The sequence below is a fragment of the Gadus morhua genome, chromosome 16 (genome assembly GCF_902167405.1).
Source record: "Gadus morhua chromosome 16, gadMor3.0, whole genome shotgun sequence".
Lineage (NCBI taxonomy): Eukaryota > Metazoa > Chordata > Actinopteri > Gadiformes > Gadidae > Gadus > Gadus morhua.
In genome coordinates this window covers 30,557,225-30,562,906 of record NC_044063.1, presented here as the reverse complement: position 1 = coordinate 30,562,906, position 5,682 = coordinate 30,557,225, and the positions used below count along the sequence as shown (strand labels likewise).

At 44.1% G+C, this 5,682-nt stretch overlaps 1 long non-coding RNA gene across 4 annotated transcripts; it reads right to left on the bottom strand.

The window, feature by feature from the left end:
* Positions 1-409: 409 nt before the first annotated feature.
* On the bottom strand, positions 410-2,244 carry LOC115528871 (uncharacterized). 4 transcript variants are annotated; one of them, XR_003973392.1, is made up of 4 exons: positions 1,832-2,244; positions 1,063-1,419; positions 630-764; positions 410-490 (listed from the first exon to the last, which is right to left on the bottom strand). It is a non-coding gene; the product is annotated as an uncharacterized LOC115528871 (long non-coding RNA). The 4 variants fall into 4 exon arrangements; XR_003973393.1 differs by lacking the exon at positions 1,063-1,419 and having other exon boundaries at positions 1,832-2,049; XR_003973394.1 differs by lacking the exons at positions 1,063-1,419; positions 1,832-2,244 and adding an exon at positions 916-934.
* Positions 2,245-5,682: the final 3,438 nt, after the last annotated feature.

Genomic DNA, 5,682 nt, shown 5'->3' with positions numbered 1-5,682 from the left:
ATAAAAGGATTAAATTCATTCTCTTTTTCTGAGTACATCATTTACTACATTATATATTAACATTATTTTGAATACTTTCAGGATGGACTGACTGGACTTTAAAATTGATTATAGATGAAAGACTTCTCATTCAATTACATTACATGTCATTCAATATATACAATGTTTTCAGTGTACAAAATTACAGCTCCGGAAAAAATGAAGGGACCACTCCAAATGTTCAGTGCCTCTCGTTTTAATATATATTATATTTATAGGTACATGTTTGAGTAGAAACACTATTCAACAGGGATGTAGCCTTTTAAATCAAGTGGTCCCTGGAAGTTGGTCATCACACAGCAGACGGTCCACAGCTGATTGACTGTCGCAGACAAGGTGAAAGGACAGTGCGTTCCCAGATGCGGTATTCCTTGACTCTGCCTATTGCTCTTTCTACGAGGATTCGAAGTCGAGCGATTGCTTGTGTTTTCAGAGCATCCTCTTCAGTGAACTGCGCAGTGGTTAGAGATAAATTAATTAGTAATATTATTGTGAGTGCTTCAGTCCATCTTAAACATTTGTCAGCATATCTTAATGGTCACATTTGGGTCAAAGTTTTAATTTGAAATGTTCATTCCTTTCATGCCTACCTGTCATCTTGAAGGGTGGTATAATCAGCGTTGCCCCACGATCAGCTAGTGGCTTCTCGATGGTGAAACCCTTGTCTGCCATGCAGCCATCTCCTGGCTCCAGTAAATCCAGCAGTCCACTTCGTTCAGTCAGCTCTGGGTCGGAGATGGAGCCGGTGAAGAGACATGACACAAAAGTCACAGCACTACAAGGGGCAATCCCAATCAAGGCCTTAAAGGTTGTTGTGTTCTTGTAAGATGATGTTCGGGTAATCATCGACTGCACCTCGGTGCAGTCGATGATTACCCGAACATCTGGACTGCACTGCACAAATTATCTTGGCATGGTGTTCTTGACTTGCAGTTTACTCATCCAGATGGGGAGGGAGCCAAGGAGCAGGTAACGGTAGTTGGCCCACGGTATAACAACATGGGAGACAGTGGACACACTGACCTGAAACATGTCAGCCAGCACCTTCCCTTGCAGGCCTGCAGCAACCCGGCAGCAGAAGAGAAAAAACTCAACCAGTTGCAGTCTACACGTTGGACTGGGAGAAATGGGTTCAAATGTTTGTTTCTTTTTCTGAGCTTTCGACCAATAAACCAACTTGGAGGCAGATGGTTGAATAACCTCCCAGAAGTCACAAAAAACATCTCTTGACGTGAATCTGGTGTAAAAAAGGATGTCCGCGTCTGAGACACAGAATCTGTGAAAATGCACTTGAACCACTTTCAGCTGTGACAGCTCTCATCAGCGCCTTGACTGTTTCTTCCAATTGCTGTATGTTTACAGCAGCAGCATCCAGTGCACCTGTATGAGATGAAATTAAAACATCTAACCCAGATTTTGGCTGTGACTTGCATATTGGAAGCAGTTTGGACCTCTAAAGAAATTGCTTTTTGTAGTTCAATATTGCTTTTAAATTTTGCTTTTTATAGCTCAATATTCACCTTTACAATTAATTAAGTAAGATATAAAATGCAACATTTGTACTTGTGATGAAGCTTTTCACATTGTGGTCTTGTCAAATGCTGGGACATTAATAAGACTAAACATGTTGTGCCTGAGTTCTGAAAAGTTGACCTACCTCCTCGGTATAACCTACTAATAGCCCATTCTGTGATTAAACCATAGGTAGTACATCCTGTCAGGTAGGTGGTTTAAGAACAGTATGGGGTAATAGTAAGCCAATATTTCAGAACACTAACAAACACTGACAAACCTGGTTTAGGAGCAGAACCGAAATCATGTTCTGTCATCACCACCGAAGCTGAGATCTCCTCCATCGGCTCTTTTTCACAGGGCAGCGGTTGCTCCAGAGGAAGGGATGGGTGAACGTCATGGCCTAAGCGAGTTGATGCTCTTTTATAAACAGACCCCCTTCTTGGCAGTCCCCAGTTGTTCCACTGGAAACGGGAGGGTAAAGACCCGATTTTCAGTCGCTTGGTGTGACCCCGGTTGGTTGCTAGCTGTAGCGTTTGTAGTCTGATTCACTAGTGCCGGCTACAAACAAACGTGCTAACTTGTTTTATTTTAAAGTTTGGCCCTTCATCCCGGCGAACCGCTTGAATCCACTTCTTCCTTAGACTCATTTCAGTCGGGAATCCATGAAAACTTAAGTAGGTTTGGTGTTGTTTGTTAGATGTACAAAGTGGAACAGAGAGCAGTGACATCTCGCCTTTGTTTCAGCCATGGTGGAAGTGCGCCGGAAGTGTTCATGCACAACGAAGACAAATCCCGCCACCGGAACCAGGAAGCGTGATAATCCCCTATTAAGGAGATGCGGAGCACCTGAGAAGCAGTTGGAGAAGCAGGGCAGAAATAGCTTGCTGCTCCACTCATTCAGGGCTCTCTCAAGACCGGTCCTCTTGAGTGATGTGACTCCTCCCAGGTTTTTTGTTCTTTTGTGTTTTTCAGTAAGAGACCTTATGTGTTATGTTTGGAATAAACGTGCCTTTTTGGCTTTTTCCCTTGAAATCGTGTGTCCTGTTTTGGAGGAGGCGGTTCGTTCACCGTGCCATAAGATGTACAGTTCCCAGATGACTAGGATGTCTTCATCAGCTGATCAAGTCCAACTTGTTGGCAACAGTCCACCAATGAGTTAATGCAACCATGAGACTCCATGAGACACCTGACACTCGTGTCTTAGTACATCTCCTCCGTTGCCCTCGGAACATCATCACTTGGTTAGGTGTATACTGGAGACACGGCTGTGATTGTAATCCTTCTGAGTCACACTGATCACATCAAGGCTGTGAATGTGACTGCAGAAATCTGGATCTCCTTTAAGTTGGAAAGACAACCAGAATGATATCCCTCAACACAATCGCCACAAACCTTGGCATGACTACATGCAAAATCCTTGGCTGTATTCCATGCATTTGCTGGATCAGAGAGCACATCTTCCTTTAAGTTCAAGGCCGAGCAATCCTGCTGCAAGTTGATGCACAAAATTACATTCTTCATAAAGGAATTTGCAATCATCGTCTCCGCTCTATTCCAAACATCACCAGATGAAAAAGGTGGTGGCAGTATTCCAATGACTCAAATTAGATTGTTATTCTTCTCCGAATGAGGCCATTCTCACAGAAGACTAGGGATGTGGAGAGAATTCCCCTAACGAGTGATAATTTTGGATCAACATTACAAAACGAGTGGCTTCCAAGCAAGCATCTGGACGACAGCCCAACGGTATGTATCTGTATTTGTGTATTGTGTAAATATATTGTTTGAACATTTCTAATAAATTAATACATTATTAATCAATTAATTGCATTTTTAATTCAGGTCCCTGATCCCTGCTCCGAACCCCACTGATCATGGATGGAAGGAAGAGGACGGCAAGCTGCTTTCATTTGGACCGCGCTGCCCCTCGCCAAAGATGTATTGAATCCAGATGTGAAGTGCAGTTGTAAATGCATTTGTTCAATTAGGTCTACAAGCTATCGGTGCAAGTGCATGAAAGAAACGCTGAGGTATACACGTCTGTGCAAGTGTAAGTGTGTGAAATAACTGGAACGGAGTTATTATCTAGACTGTGTGTGTAACTGTTTATGATTGATTATTAAATAGAAACGCCTGCTTTACATCCCCAGGCCTATGATTTTTTTGCCTATTTTTGAAGTGATACTGGACAAAATATGGGTTACATTGGTCATATGATATATCAGAAATCAGGCGGTACTCCTGATCCTGGATCAATGCATACTTAGTATGATCAAATCAGATAATCAGATTAAGAGTAATAACAGCTACCATATTATATCACGGGTTGGTGGTGGGTTTGGAGCCATCAATCAATTCTTTTACCGGCCCGTCTGGCCCTCTGACCAAAATTGTTCTATAGACCCTTACAATCAACTTTGAACTTTGAAACCCTCAAAAGGCAGGTGAGGAAAACTTAACAAAACACAAGAAACAAAAATCACACTTGCGTGGAAAAACGAGAAACTAAACTACTCTGATCTGTCAAATAAGGTGGGAGGAAAAGTACAACAGTAAATCGCTCACAAGGAGGAGAAAAAAAAAGCGTCTATAAGGCCCCGTTCACACGAAGCCGAAACGGGCGAAACCGTTACGGTTTCGATCTATCCGGTTTCGAAGTATCTCCGTAAAGACGAAGCCAAGCGAAACCGGGTAGATCTGTAGAAACGCTGTAGTGCACATTCCAGGCCCATAAGGGGCGCTGCTTCTGGTACAGAAATCCAGAAGAAATTAAATAAGAAGAAGAGGCGAACATGCGCATAAGGGCTGCCCTTATGCGCATGCTCGCATGTGATTTCTGAGACTCCGCGGGCTTAAGAGCAATTGGCTAGGAGGTCGAGGGGTGGGGCGATGACGTCATGGTTTGCGGTTTCAGTCGGTTTCAGGCGTACACACGAATCCAAAACGAAACCGGGTAGATTTGAAACCACCTCCGAGGGTGGTTTCAGAAGTTTGCGGTTTCGGTCAGCGGATTCGCCGGCTTCGTGTGTACGGAAGGCCGAACCGTACAAGACCTATGCGGTTTCGCCATGAAATCGGCTTCGTGTGAACGGGGCCTAAAACTAGGCTACGCTGCACTAAGGCAAAAAAGGGAACAAAAAAGTGCTCCAAATGGAGGAAAAGGGCTAAGGAAAATAACTCTGGCACTGCAAACAGGCTGACCAAAAAGACCACGAACAAAAGATCACTCTTTCTCAGAGGAAACAGAAAGTCAAAAATACAAACTTTAGTTCAGGACGTGGCAAAGACAAGGCTGTGAGTCAAGAGCTGGAGGGGGAGCGTGTCTATGTTCCCCGGGTCCTATGTTCCCCGGGTCCTATGTTCCCCTCTTTGTATGAGACTGGGGAACATAGGACCCTTTTTTAAAAAAAAGGGTCCTATGTTCCCCGCTTTTCCCAAAAAGGGTCCTATGTTCCCCGATATGTATGTGACCGGGGAACATAGGACCCTTTTTAAAAAAAAGGGTTCTATGTTCCCCGCTCTGTTACTTTTTCCACCATTACTGCCAAATTCCGGCCGAGATAACTACCATTGCTTGTCTTTACCTTTTGTGGAAGAGGGAGAGACGTCGGAGAACCTGACGCAGTCTATTCAAACGCCGGTAAACAAACCCCGAGAAGCCCAATCCCTATGAGAGCTCCCCGCGCTACGGCCATCCGGAGGCGCACAGAGCTTTTGGCTGTGATATTACTATACAATTATATTACATTATATACTATTATATAAAGAGCTCCGGGGGTCGCAAACGGCAACAATCACTTTCTCCTCAATGCTGCAGTTCACCCCGGACTGCACTGAGTTGGCCGGTTGAACGCTGATTGGCTGTTACGTTACACATGTCACTCAGGGGCCACGCTGTTGAACGCCAATTGGCTCTCATCACGCGAATGTCACGTCAAAGTTTAAATATTTTTGAAGATTGATAGATTGCGGGGAACATAGGACCCTTTTCCCAGAAAAGGGTCCTATGTTCCCCGCTTTTCCCAAAAAGGGTCCTATGCTCCCCAGTATGTATGGCTACAGGGGAACATAGGACACTTTTTGGGAAAAACGGGGAACATAGGACCTTTTTTTAACAAAAGGATCCTA